Genomic DNA, 15,434 nt, shown 5'->3' on the forward strand with positions numbered 1-15,434 from the left:
GCCACCCTAGCCACTTTACCAATCTACCTATGCCTGGGGGACCATGAGGAAGACATAACATTTATAGTGACCCCAGACATGGAATACTCAGTGATCCTAGGCCTGGCATGGGTAAAGAAATGGAACCACTAAATTGGAGGATGGCAGAGCTCAATTTCTTGAAAAGGGATTGTGCAAAGAGCCCTACCAAGCCCAGGAGTGGAGAAAGCGTCAGTGGGAGAGGAAAAGGGGTTACCTGAAATACCTGAGGAATACTGAGACCTTGCTGAAGTCTTCAGCGAGGAATGGGCAGATGAGCTTCCCCCTCACCAACCCACAGACTGTGCCATAGAAATCAAACCCGGGGCAAAACTCCTGAAACCCCGATTATACTCCATGAGCCCTAAAGAGAAGGAGGAGATGGAAAGATTCATAAATAAAAACCTAGAAAGGGAATTTATTGAACCTACCAAACCCAAAGTGGCCACTCCAGTCCTCTTTAGAGAGAACAAGGATGGCACTTTGAGCTTGTGTATGGATTACTGCACCCTGAATGCAATCAGTGAAACTAACCTGTACCCCCTTACCCCTCATGAAGGACATGTTATCCCACCTATCGAAAGGAACAATTTTTCCCAAACTAGACCTAAGAGAAGCATACTACCGCATTAGGATTAAGGAAGGGGACAAATGGAAAATTGTATTTAATTGCCCAATTCAAAGTTTTGATGCCCAGGGCATCTAAATGGGCCCCAATAAGGTCAGGGCAGTACTAGAATGGGCACCACCTCACACAAGGAAGCAATTACAAAGTTTCCTGGGTTTCACAAACTTGTACTGCCAGTTCATCCCTTCGTTCACCCAAATAGCCCTGCCCCTCACGAACTTGTTAAAAACAAGGGGTGGGGGTGCTCAATGAAACCCAGCCAGCCACTGAAATGGACAATGGAATGCCAAGTGGCATTCAAGAGGTTAAAGAGACCTTTTTCCACCAAACCCATACTGAGGCACCCAGACCCGGATAAACCCTTCATAATACAGGCAGATTTTTTTATTTTTTATTTTAATTCCATTTATATCCCGCCCTTCTCCGAAGACTCAGGGTGGCTTACAAGCTTAGCAGTAGCCTTCATTCTATGTATATGCCTGCTTATTAGGGCTTTCATACACCACCCAAGCGGCATTATTACAAAGTCAGCTTAATTGCCCCCAACAATCTGGGTCCTCATTTTATCTACCTCGGAAGGATGGAAGGCTGAGTCAACCTTGAGCCTGGTGGGATGCGAACCTGCACTAATTGCAGGCAGCTGGTGTTACTTAAGGAGGCATTAGCCCACTGCTCCACCAAGGCTCTCAAGATGAAAGCGATGTGGTGGTGGGGGCTGTACTATTACAAGAAAATGATGAAGGGGTACTGCAACCGTGCACGTACACATCCAGGAAACTCACCGAGACGGAACAATGCTGGGCTGTGTGGGGAAAGGAAGCATATGCTGTGAGATGGTCGTTACTTACGTGGCGCCATTTCCTTGAAGGGAATAAAATCCCTTTTCAGGTCTGGATGGACCACAAAAACATAGAAGTACTAAAAACACCCAGAAAGCTCACCCCTAAGCAAGCCCGCTGGTCCCAGCACTTTTACCAATTCCATTTTACGCTCAAACACTTGCTAGGGGGAAAGAACTTCCTGGCAGATGCCCTATCTCACATGACCCAATATAACAGCACACGAGCCACCGGTTCTAAACCACTCATGTCTGAACCACAATTGACAGTGCCAGTAACCACCAAGGCCCAAGCTAAAATAAAGCCGCAGCTGGGTGGCCAAACTGGAATCGACTTTCGGAAAACTTTAGAAACAGATGAATGGCTCCAGAAATATAGACACATGTGCCCAATCAAGGATGGACTGCCATGGGTGGGGGAGAAGTTATATATACCAACCACCCAGATGGTTACTTTAATGCAGCTGTGCCATGATACAAAATCAGTAGGGCAGTTTGGATTTGTAAAAAACATTACATTTAATTAAAAGGCAATTTTAGTAGACATAGAAAGTTACGTGGCCAGCTACCCTACTTGCACAGCTGCTAAGAGGCTGCAAGGGAAATCGCCCGGACTGCTACAACCAGTGGCGAATCCCTCAGCCCCCTGGAAAGAAATATTCATGGATTTTATAGTGGAATTACCAGAAAGCAACGGAAACACTGTCAGTTACGGACCTGTTTTCAAAACAAGTGCATTTTATCCCTTGCCAAAAGATCCCCACCATAAAAACCTTAGCAAAAATATTCGTGCAGCACATCTACAGACTGCATGAGACATCCCAATGCATCAAATCAGATAGGGGAGTGTAATTTACATCAGAATTTTGGAAAGAATTTTTATCCCTCTTAGGAACCACTCAGGGACTGTCATCTAGTCATCATCCTCAGTGCAATGGACAGACGGAACGTTTGAACTCAGTACTTGAACAAGGTGCTTAATTAATTTCCAGCAAATGAATTGGACCTACTTCCTTTCGCAGAAGTTGCTTACAATAACACAATCCATTCCAGCACAGGCTACACTCCCTTTCAAGTAGCCACCGGCCAAAGCTTCAACCCTATGCTAGAATTAACCCCAAATGCAATCCCATCACTGAAAGAATGGATATCCCAATTACAAAACACTGGCCAGTGGTTAGGAAAGCCTTAGACAAAGGTAGACAAGCACACAAAGCACAAGCGGATAAAAAAAGAGTCGAACCTAAACCATTCACTGTAGGAGAAATGGTATATTTGTCTACAAAATACCTAAAATCCCTTCAACCCTGTAAAAAACTTGGTCCAAAATATATAGGACCTTTTAGAATCATAAACCCAGTAACAGTAGAATTAGAACTACTCAAGAACCTCAGGCAAATACACCCAGTTTTTCACTGCAGCTTATTGAAATGAGAACAACAGTCGCCCTTACAGCCAAAAATCCCCCCCACCTCCAATCATGGTTGAAGGAGAACAACATTTCGAGATAAAAGAATTCCTAGATTCTAGGAAATATCATGGGGCAACCAAATACTTAGTAGCATGGAAACACCTTCCCTCTTCATAGAATGAATGGGTCCACAAACATCACGTCAGACCACCCAAACTGCTAAAGAAGTTTCACACAGCGCTGGCAGTTTGTATTGAGCATTTGGATGAATGGGTGGAAGAGGTGTATCAAAATAATTTGAGATTGGATGCTAAAATGTCAGAAGCTGAGAATAAAATGGATAAGACTGAGGATGAGGTGATTATGATACAATATAGAGATATGGAGTTTGCTTTGAGAATAAGAGGATTGAAAGAGGACCCAAAGGAAAATTTGAAAGTGTTACTGGCAGAAGCCCTGGAACCGATTTTGGGGTGCCAAGCGGAAGATATTATAGGGGATATAGATAAAATATTTCGTGTTAACTCTTGGATTGCCAGGCAAAGAAAATTACCTAGAGATGTGGTTGTTTATTTTACAAAGAGATTGATTAGAAATGTGATTATTCAAGCTTTTTATAATAATAGATTTAAAGTTGTTGATCAAGAAGTTTTAATCTTGAAAGAAATTCCACCAAGAATTTTAAGGAAAAGGAAAGAATTTACTTTTTTGGCAGATGAATTAAAGAAACACCAGCTTCAGTTCAGATGGGAGATACCAATAGGCTTGGTGGTGAATTATTCAGGTACGAGATATCGTCTCAATACAGTTTTGAAGGCACAAGATTTTTATTCTAATATAACCGTGCCCCTCCTGGCTGGTTTATTCAGCTCGGGAAGGGACATGAGGCTGGTTCCAAGGCAGTGATATCTTTGAGTGAGGGTGTCTTTCCTGCCGCCTTGAAGGAGGCAGTGGTGAGACCCCTTCTCAAGAAGCCTGCCCTGGACCCAGCCATTTTGAATAACTATCATCTGGTCTCCAACCTCCGCTTTTTGGCGAAGGTTGTTGAGAGTTTGGTAGCACATCAGCTTCCTCTGTTCCTGGAGGAAACTGATTATCTGGACCCGTACCAATTGGGTTTCAGGCCCGGGTACAGCACGGAGATGGCATCGGCTGCGCTGATGAATGATCTCTGGTGGGCTCGGGACAGGGGTTATTCCTCTGTCCTAGTCCTTTTAGATCTCTCAGCGGCTTTTGATACCATCGACCATGGTATCCTGCTGCAAAGTCTCAGGGGGTTGGGAGTGGGGGGCACTGTTTTATGGTGGTTCTCCTCCTACCTCCTGGGCCGTTCACAGTCGGTGTTGACGGGAGGGAAGAGGTCCAACCCGAGACCTCTCGTTTGTGGAGTTCCTCAGGGGTCGGTCCTCTCTCCCCTCCTGTTCAACATCTATATGAAGCCGCTGGGTGAGATCATTTGTGGTTTCAGGGTGGGGTATCATCAGTACGCTGATGATACCCAACTTTTTCTCTCCACCCCAAACCAACTCAGTGATGCCCTCAACGTGATGTCCCATTGCCTGGAGGCGGTTTGGGTTTGGATGGGGAGAAACAGGCTCCGACTCAATCCTGCCAAGACTGAGTGGCTGTGCATATTGGCATCTCGAGTGAATCACTCTTCTCCATCTTTAATGATGGGGGGGTGAGGTGTTACCCCCCGTCAATAGGGTTCGTAACTTGGGCGTCCTCCTGGATTCACGGCTCAGTTTGGAAGATCATATAGGAGCCGTGACCAGGGGGGCTTTTGCCCAGGTTCGCCTGGTGCGCCAGTTGCGGCCCTATCTGGACTGGGATGCCCTGTGTACAGTCACTCATGTGCTCGTGATCTCCCGGTTAGACTACTGCAATACTCTCTACATGGGGCTGCCCTTGAGGACCACTCGGAGGGTTCAGCTGGTGCAGAATGCAGCCGCGCGAGTAGTAATGGGAGTGTCCCGATACTCTCATGTAACACCTCTTCTCCACAAGCTGCACTGGCTTCCAGTTACCCTCCGGGTGAGATTCAAGGTGCTGGTGATGACCTATAAAGCCCTAAATGGCATGGGTCCAGATTACCTTAGGGAGCACCTGCTACCAGCATCAGTCTCCCATTGTCCTGTGCACGCCCACAGGGAGGGCCTCCTTAGGGTTCCGCTGGTTAGAGATTGCCGGTGGGTGATTCCCAGGGGGAGGGCGTTCTCTGTGAGTGCGCCGGCCCTTTGGAACAAACTGCCGATGGAGCTTCGGACTGCCCCCGACCTTCACTCTTTTTGCCGGGACTTAAAAACCTGGTTGTTCGAATTGTTTGGCCTGGACTGAGGGATTTTAAATTTTAAAGTATTTAATTAAATTATATTAAATTAATTTTAAAATTTTAATTTTATTGTTATTAGGAATTGTGGGCCTGTACTAATTTAATTCCATTTTATTCTTTTTTGTACTGTTTTAATTGCCCTGTGAACCGCCCTGAGTCCTTCAGGAATAGGGCGGTATATAAATTCAACTAATAAATAAATAAATAAATACTGAAAGCAGGTTCTCCGCCATCCCCAGAATTTAAAGGAAGGAAGGAAGATGGAGTGCACCAGACACAAATGGAGAGTATACAGGGAGATGAAGAAGTTATCTCACGGATGGTTAAAGAACTTCAGCAAACTTCGGAAATGGTGCAGCCTCAGGCATCGTCAGAAGAGGTTAAGGAACAAAGAATGATGCGGGCTGCAACCAGACGAATGAGACAAGAACAAGAAGAACAGAAATCCACAATTATATCTCAAGAATCTACTTATAGTGAAGCAGTGGGAGGAGCGAGACCGAAGAGGCAGGTGCTTGTGGTTTTGCAACATGTGCTCCAAAAGCTTCAGGTTGCAAAAGATGGTGACAAAGTTTCTAACCTGGAATGTTAATGGATTAAACTCCCTGCAAAAGAGAAAGAAAGTATTTCAGTATTTGAAACAATTTAAAAACAATGTTGTGTGCTTACAGGAAACGCATATTCGTGTATCAGACCAAAAATATTTGATAAATTCCAGACTGGGTGTACAGTTTAGTGCGTCTGCTTCAGATAAGAAAAATGGAGTAGTTATTTATGTAAAAAAGAATTTAACAGCCAATCTAATTGAAGCTGATAAACAAGGAAGATATGTTATAATTGAACTTTTAATAGAAGGCAAGAAAATACTTTTAGTTGGACTATATGCACCTAATCAACAACAAGGAGAATTTTATAAATTTTTACATAATAAAATAATTCAATGGGATTATAAATCATGTATTTTGATGGGAGACTGGAATGGTGTGCTGGACACACAGAAAGATAAAAAAGGTCTTTTTAAAAGTACTCCAAATCATGCCAGATTGCCTAAATCTTTTTTTGAGATGAAAGATGATTTGGAATTGAGAGACGTTTGGAGAACGAAATTTGGAAGAAAAAGATTTTACCTTTTTTTCTGATCGACATCAATCTTTTTCTAGGATTGATTTTGTATTAACTACTAATGATTTTTTCCTTGGGCTAAGAAGATCAAGATATGTCCAAGCACTTTATCAGATCATAGTCCAGTATGGTTGGAATTAGATAAGGAAAGGAAAGATAGGAGGTCTTGGAGATTAAATGAAAATTTGTTTAGATATCAAGAAAATGTGGATGAATGTAAAAAACAGATGAAAGAATTTTTTAATATAAATATGTATAAGGGTACTCCTATTGAAATGGTTTGGGATGCAAGTAAAGCCTATATGAGAGGAGTGTTAATATATTTGAATAATAAATATAGATGTAGATTGGAATATAAGTGTAAAGAGTTAGAGGAGGAAATCAAGAGGAAAGAGAAGGCTCTAATTTTGAACCCATCTGATAAGAGGGCGAAGGAAGCAATTACTTTGTTAAGAGATCAGTTTAATATGTTGATGGCAGATCAAGTGGCATCTAACTTACGGTATGTTAAACATAATACTTTCTGTAATGCTAATAAGCCGGGTAGGTGGCTAGCTTATTTGTTAAGGAAAAAACAAAGGTCACGTAACATAGATAAGATAGAATACAAGGGAAAAGAGGTGTTTCAGCAGAATTATATTAAAAAGGCTTTTGTTGAATTTTATTCTAAGTTATATGTTGGGGATAGAATTCAAGGTTTTGATATAGATAGATATTTACGAGAAGTGAATATCCCTGTACTTACACAAGAGCAAAGGGAAGGGATGAATCAATTGATAAATGCTGAAGAAATTATTTTAGCAATTAAACAATTAAAAGTGGGTAAAGCACCAGGAACAGATGGTTTGACTGCCATTTATTTTTATTTTTATTTTTATTAAAGAGTTTTACAGATACATTTTAAACATAAAAAACATATAAAAAACCCATCCCCCCACCCCACCCAGTTTCCCCTCCCTCTCCCTCCCCCCCGACTTCCCAAAGCAAATACAGGGTATTGACCCAAACAATCTTAAACTATAATATGCAAACTAACTATAATAACACTTTAAGTCCTATCACACTTTAACTCTCCTTAAAAATAGCTAAATAATAACGAATCTTCTAAATCTAATACTCATTCAAATGCTAAATGAAACTTTTTGGTCCCATATTTATTCTGGATATAATCAATCCATCTTCTCTATTCCAAAATATATCTTTGTTGTGAATGGTCTTTCAAATATGCTGAGATTTTCGCCATTTCTGCCAGGTTTGAAACTTTTAAAGTCCATTCTTCTATAGTAGGCAAATCCTCCTTCTTCCAATATTGTGCAACCAAGAGTCTTGCTGCCGTTATTAAATTCAACATCAATTTAGTTTCTATAGCAGTAGAGTCAATAATAATACCCAGCAAAAATAATTCTGGAGAAAATTTTATCTTTTTCTTAAATATCTTCTGCATATTCCACCAAATTTTAATCCAAAAAGCTTTAACTTTTTTAGAGGTCCACCATATATGATAATAGGTTGCATCATCACAACCACACCTCCAGCATTTAGGCTGATAATTTGAATACATAGATGCCAATTTCTTAGGATCTAAATGCCATCTATAAAACATCTTATAAAAATTCTATCTTAAATTTTGTGCCTGTGTAAATTTTACATTTCTGACCCATATTGTTTCCCAAGTATCCATCGTTATTGGTTCTTGAATATTCTGGGGACATTTTATCATACAATCTTTAACAAGTTCCATTTCTGAAACTATTCTATCATTATATATCCTTCTTATATGTGCAGGACCTTGATCTCTAATTTGTTTAACCAAATTTTCATCTACTATAGAAATACCAATTTTCTGATCCTGTTTCCATCTAGCTCACAGGTCGGCAACCCGCGGCTCCGGAGCCGCATGTGGCTCTTTCAGCCGTCTCCTGCAGCTCCCAGTCCTCCGGCATGTGCAGTCCCCCCCAAAAAAAAAGTGGGACTAAAAAAGTTCAACCAATCAATTCAAACTTCTCATGAAGAAAAACCTAGCAAAGTTAGAATTGATTGGTTGAACTTCTTTGGTTTGTGGGACTGCTCACAAACCTCCTTTCTTCTTTGGACTCCAAATGGTGGCAGCGGAGGAAGACACTGAAGGACTGCTGGAAAGGTGAGTGTGCCTTCCTCTTTCTGCTGTGAAAGAGTGGGGTGGGGAGGGACTTGGGTGAGTCGGTAGCAGCCCTTTTCCCACCTACTGTGCCTTCCTCGGGCTCCCCTCCTGTGAAAACGTTGCTGCTGTCTCTCACTGAGAGAATGGGGCAGCGGAGGCTTGCAGAACGACGGATCCAGCCTCTGCCGGTGGCGGAGGCTTACAGAACGGTGGATCAAGCCACTGCCGGCAGTGGAGGCTTGCAGAATGGCAGATCGAGCCTCTGCTGGTGGCGGAGGCTTGCAAAATGGTGGATTGAGCCTCTGCCAGAGGCTTGCAGAATGGCAGATCGAGCCTCTGCCGGCAGTGGAGGCTTGCAAAACGGTGGATCGAGCCTCTGCCAGTGGCGGAGGCTTGCAAAACGGATTGAGCCTCTGCTGGAGGCTTGCAGAATGGCAGATCGAGCCTCTGCCGGCGGCGGAGTCTTGCAAAACGGTGGATCGAGCCTGTGCCGGCGGCGGAGTCTTGCAAAACAGTGGATCGAGCCTCTGCTGGTGGCGGAGGCTTGCAAAACTGTGGATTGAGCCTCTGCCGGAGGCTTGCAGAATGGCAGATTGAGCCTCTGCCGGTGGTGGAGGCTTGCAAAACGGTGGATCGAGCCTCTGCCAGTGGCGGAGGCTTGCAAAACGGATTGAGCCTCTGATGGAGGCTTGCAGAATGGCAGATCGAGCCTCTGCCGGCGGCGGAGTCTTGCAAAACGGTGGATCGAGCCTGTGCCGGCGGCAGAGTCTTGCAAAACAGTGGATCGAGCCTCTGCTGGCGGCGGAGGCTTGCAAAACTGTGGATTGAGCCTCTGCCGGAGGCTTGCAAAATGGCAGATTGAGCCTCTGCCGGTGGTGGAGGCTTGCAAAATGGTGGATCGAGCCTCTGCCGGCAGCAGAGTCTTGCAAAATGGTGGATCGAGCCTCTGCTGGTGGCGGAGGCTTGCAAAACAGTGGATTGAGCCTCTGCTGGAGGCTTGCAGAATGGCAGATCGATCCTCTGTTGGCAGCTGAGGCTTACAAAATGGTGGATCGAGCCTATGCCGGCAGCGGAGGCTTACAGAGAGAAGAGTGTCTTATTGCTCCTCCGTCAAGGTAGCGGGAGTGCTTCAGAGAAGCCGTGCATGGCCGGTGGGAGGGGAAAGCTCTGCGCCGCCCGTCGCTCCCTCCTCCTTTCCCGGCAGCTTCGGGGGTTCCCAACTGGGGCCTTCTCAGAGTGCACGTGGGGGCTTCCCCTCTGCCGCCCCTCAGCAAGATGTGCCCCAGTGAGCTTCTCCCGCACCAGCAGAGGCTGGATCCGCCATTTTGCAAGCCTCTGCCGCCGGCAGTGGCTCGATCTGCCGTTCTGCAAGCCGCCTACACCACTGGCGCTGATCTCGCCCTCCTTACAGTCTCCCTGTCTTTGTTTCAGCTTGCTTTCTGCATTTGGGATGAAGACTCGAGAGAGGGAGACTGTAAGGAGGGCGAGATCAGCGCAGGCTGAGAAACGGCAGTCTGGTGTTTGCGTCTCTGTGTGTCGAGCCCATGGGCCCGACACACACACAGGAGAGGGGGGGAATGCCAGACAGCCACCTCTACCAGCCATTCCCTGTGGGTCCCACACACACACACACACACACACACAGGAGGGAGGTAAACAATGCTGGACCACTGCCTCCCTAACAGACCTTTCCTGCACACGGAGAAATACCCATTCCCTCTGCTGAGCCATCCCAGTTGCTTGCATTGCAGAAGGCAATCATTTGGAACGAAGACATGAGATTCGGCGTTTCTCTGCGCCTGCTGATCAGCGCCCACGGAGAAATGCCCATTCCCTCTGCTGAGCCGTCCCAGTTGCTTGCATTGCAGAAGGCAATCATTTGGAATGAAGACATGAGATTCGGCGTTTCTCTGTGCCCGCTGATCAGCGCCCGTGGAGAAATACCCATTCCCTCTGCTGAGCCATCCCAGTTGCTTGCATTGCAGAAGGCAATCATTTGGAACGAAGACATGAGATTCGGCGTTTCTCTGAGCCCACTGATCAGCGCCTGCAGAGAAATGCCCATTCCCTCTGCTGAGCCATCCCAGTTGCTTGCGTTGCAGAAGGCAAGTATTTGGGATGAAGACATGAGATTCGACGTTTCTCAGCCCACGCTGATCTCGCCCTCCTTACAGTCTCCCTCTCTTTGTTTCAGCTTGCTTTCTGCATTTGGGATGAAGACTCAAGATTCGGTGTTTCTCAGCCCACCCTGATCTCGCCCTCCTTACAGTCTCCCTCTCTCAAGTCTTCATCCCAAATGCAGAAAGCAAGCTGAAACAAAGAGAGGGAGACTGTAAGGAGGGCGCGATCAGCGTGGGCTGAAAAACGCTGAATCTCAAGTCTTCATCCCAAATACTTGCCTTCTGCAACGCAAGCAACTGGGATGGCTCAGCAGAGGGAATGGGTGCACGCGGAGAAACGCAGATTCCCTGTGCGCCCTTGAGAGATATGGAGGTGCTTCAGGGAAATAACTGGGATCGCTCAGCAGAGGGAATGGGCATTTCTCCGCACGCACTGATCAGTGGGCGTGGAGAAACGCCGAATCTCGAGTCTTCATCCCAAATGCAGAAAGCAAACTGAAACAAAGAGAGGGAGACTGTAAGGAGCGCGAGATCAGCGCGGGCTGAGAAACGCCGATATCGGAGGGAGCAGGGCGGCTGCATGTCTCCCCTTAGGCTCCACTGTTCTGTCAAGCATGTTGTTTTGTGCATGCGCGCGCATGCACACGCATGCACGTCCTTCTTTGCAGCTCCGAGTTTTTTCTTTTGTGAGGGAACCGGTTCCGAGTGGCTCTTTCACTGTTTCAGGTTGCCGACCCCTGAGCTAGATGGAAGGAAGATCAGATAGTTGGTATTTCAACAACTGATGAAAATTTGGTTAAACAAATAAGAGATTAAAGTCCAGCGCATATAAGGAGGATATATAATGCACTGATAGATATAGATTCAGAAATGGAACTTGTTAAAGATTGCATGATAAAATGGGCCCAGAATTTTCAGGAGCCCATAACGATGGATATCTGGGAAAAGATATGGGTCAGAAATGTGAAATTTACACCGGCATAAAATTTAAGAGAGAATTTTTATAAAATGTTTTATAGATGGCATTTACATCCTAAAAAATTAGCATGTATGTATCCGAATTAGCAGCCTAAATGTTGGAGGTGTGGTTGTGATGATGCAATCTATTATCATATGTGGTGGACTTGTAAAAAAGTTAAAGCTTTTTGGATTAAAATTTGGTGGAATATGCAGAAGATATTTAAGAAAAAGTTAAGGTTTTCTCCACAGTTGTTTCTGTTGGGTATTATTACAGATTGTACTGTTATAGATACTAAATTGATGTTAAATTTAATTACGGCAGCAAGACTCTTGGTAGTGCAATATTGGAAGAAGGAGGAACTGCCTACTATAGAAGAGTGGACTTTGAAAGTTTCAAACCTGGCGGAAATGGCAAAGATTTCAGCATATTTGAAAGATCATTCACAACAGAGATATATTTTGGAATGGAGAAGATGGATCGATTATATTCAGAATAAATATGGGACTAGAAAGTTTCATTTAGTATATGAATAAGTATTAGTATTATATGATGCATTATTAATTAATTATTATTATTTAGTTATTTAGTTATGTTAAGAGGAGTTAAAGTGGGATAGAATTTAAAGTGTCTTTTTAGTTGGTTAGCATATTTTAGCTTAAGTTGGTTAAAGTTTATACCCTGTATTCAGCTCTGGGAAATCGGGGGGGAGGGGGAGGGAGGGGAAGTGGTGGGGAGGGGGAGGGAGGGAGTTTATGTTTTTAAAATGTATTTTAAAACTTTTCAATAAAAAAAGAAGTTTCATACAGAATATCCCAACAAACCAGACTAACCTCTATACCTGTTTTGTTTTCTCTACAGGTGGATCTCTCCTATTTTTAAGGGGGGCAGGATGTCAGAACCCATTCCTATTTCACTTCTGCCTATCCCCTCTGACCCAAAATCAAATCGCACCTTTCCCTGGGTTCTTTAATCTATCGCTCTGCCCAGGAAATCTCAGGTCCTGTTTATTATGCCTGCTATCAACTACTCTTAATAAAAGTTCCTATTGGAAGAAATTGCTTCCAAGAGTTCTGCTTTCTTAAGATGTGGGATTGAGGTGGGTCCTAACATCTTCTCTTGAAGCCATCAATCAATCATTCAATCAAAAAAAGGAATAGAAGAAATGTACATAAATTGCAGAGTTGTAAGATAATTCCAAAAATATTCAACATAGGGATAGGATTGGAATTCAGACAAACTGAGAAACTGAATGGTGCTGAATTTGAAGTGTGGCTCCTCAAAAGGGAAATATTTTTGAGCATCTAGTGCATACATCCATTTAAAGAATGAGAGAAATGCTCTGTGAAGAGAGGCTGAAAGGAAACCGTCTCTAGAAGATGCATCAGTTTGACATTAAAGGGGGGGGGTCTGTCTGAAGCAATTTTAATGCTAAACAACTTCCCAGAATATTCTGAAACTTTTGAGAACACTAAAAATGAAGTGTGATGCAAATCTTCAATTTCTGAGAAATCCGTTAGATGATTTTAATATCTGCCAATATGTCAGGAGGGAGGGAGAAACAGCCTTGGAGTCCAAAGGGAGAAAGGAAGATGACCCCTGCAGCAGATGCACTTAAGTGCACAGACAGAAAGAGACGAGAAGCAGATCATCCATATTCCAGATGAAATAACTCACCAAGAGACAATAAAGCTGAGGCAGAAGATATTTTTGGAACTATATTGACTCTGAAAAGCATTATGAAGGGATCCATTCGAACTTTGGTACAACCATTAGCTTAATCAAAGAAAGAGACAGATTTGCTAAATTGGACATGGATTGTCTCCCCCACTGCCTTTATTAGCAGATGGAATGGAGGACAAAGACTTTCCTGAAGGCAAAGGAAGTCAAGACTCCATTGCGGATGGAGAAAAAGAACAATTAAAGCAATGTTTTGTTTGGATGCCTGTTTTATGTCAGTGAAAGAAAAGTTAAAGGAGAGCATTGTTCTTCCACAGATGGAGATGGCTTGCATAAGAAAGAAACTCAAAAGTGGCCTATTTTACATAATCTTGGAAGTCTTCTAGTCCAACTCCCACCCAAGGCAGGATTTCCAAGGCATCCCAAATGACTGTCCAGTCTTTGCTTGAAGCCCCCAACCCCCCCCCCCATGCTGTCATAGAGCGCAAGGCCAGGAAATTGCTCCTTATGATGAATTTCAATCCCTAAAACTTTTTTTCTTGCCTGCCCTCTCAGGCACCATGGAGGATAAATCCCCACCTTCTTCTTTGTGATAGTGCTGGCCAAAACACGATCATGCCTGCCCTGAACTTCTGTCAAGTCCCTAAAGAAATGTTACATCTATAACATAAGAGAAATATAGGTAAATGTGGAGAGCGGTCAGGAAAAATGAATGCAACCCTAGACTAGACTCTCTCTTGTCCAGTAACTCTCTCACCAGATTCTCCCTTCAATTTCTCTCTGGCCCCATTTTCTTTTTGCCACGTCCAGCCCAAGATGCTGACTGGCTGTCCCTGTTGAGTTGCCTTGAAAAGATGGTGTGCAAATGAATTTTCCCCCTTCCCATCTCCCTTGTCAGCTTCTACTGGAAACAAGTGAAAGAATTATTGTAAAGGGATTCCTGCAATAGGTGTGAAGTTGTGCTGTTTGCATTTGCAGTAAGACTCTTTTGGTTTCTTTGGACCCCTGCCTTCCCCACTGAGATTGGCAGCTTTTGGACTTCTGTGCTGTGCTTGGTCCTTCCAGTCAGCCTTCAGCCACGTGGACATCCTGTCCTCAGCTGGCATGGGCACATAACCCTCTTTTCCCCCTGCAGCATTTCAAGCATGAGCAGAGGGAAAGGTATCATTGCTGCATCCTGTCTTTTAGCTAAGATCCCCACATACACACACACAAACACATGCAGGTAATGACAGAGGGTGAAAGAATGGAGAACTCTTAGGAATAAAAGGTTGTTATATTTGGAAGGACATGACTTACAATTGGGATGCCACGCTTTTTTGTGGAACGGGAAAAATAAAATTCGTATTTCCAAAATCACTATATTAGAAATGCTTTGACAACAGTATGGGGAAAAAACAAAACTAAAATATATGTAAAAAATCCAGGGTGGCTATCAACGACGGAAGCTGTTTCACATCCAAATTTGGTTGACTTTGAAAAAATTTGGACATAGAGAAATATTTTAAATACTGATGGGACATTAAAATTGAAACAAGAACTGAAAAATCAGGGCATCAACCTGTCATGGTGGGTACACTTACAAATACAAAATAGATATGAAAAAGATGTGAAACTGTATGGGTTTTATAAAGAATAAACTGTATTTGATAAGATATTGTTAACCTCTGATGAGAAACTAATTAAAAAAATGTATAACTTTTTGTTAATTTTGGAGATGGAAAGTGAACAAACTAAAGAAACAATGATAAGATGGGCGAAAAACTTTGGTTATAATATAGAACTAGAAAAATGGCAAAAATTATGGGAGAGAAATTATAAACTGACAATGTCAACTGCGTATAAAGAAAGAAAATAAAGAAAATCTATATAAAATGTGTTATAGATGGCACCTGCCACCAGCAAGATTAGCAAAAATGTTTTAAAATATGTCAGATAGATGTTGGAAATGTAAACATAATTCAGGCACATATTATCATATCTGGTGGACATGTGGTAAAGCAAAGGCTTATTGGAAAAAAATACATGCTTGGTTAGAAAAAATGTTGGGAATCCTGAATTTTTTTATTAGGAATAATACCAGAAAAGATTAATAAGCAAAGTTTATATCTGGTTCTACATATTACAACAGCAGCAGCAGCAGAAAAAATAACTTTTGTGCAATACTGGAAAAATGAAGGAATATCA

This window comes from Vipera ursinii, assembly GCF_947247035.1.
Source record: "Vipera ursinii genome assembly, chromosome: 8".
NCBI classification, from domain to species: domain Eukaryota; kingdom Metazoa; phylum Chordata; class Lepidosauria; order Squamata; family Viperidae; genus Vipera; species Vipera ursinii.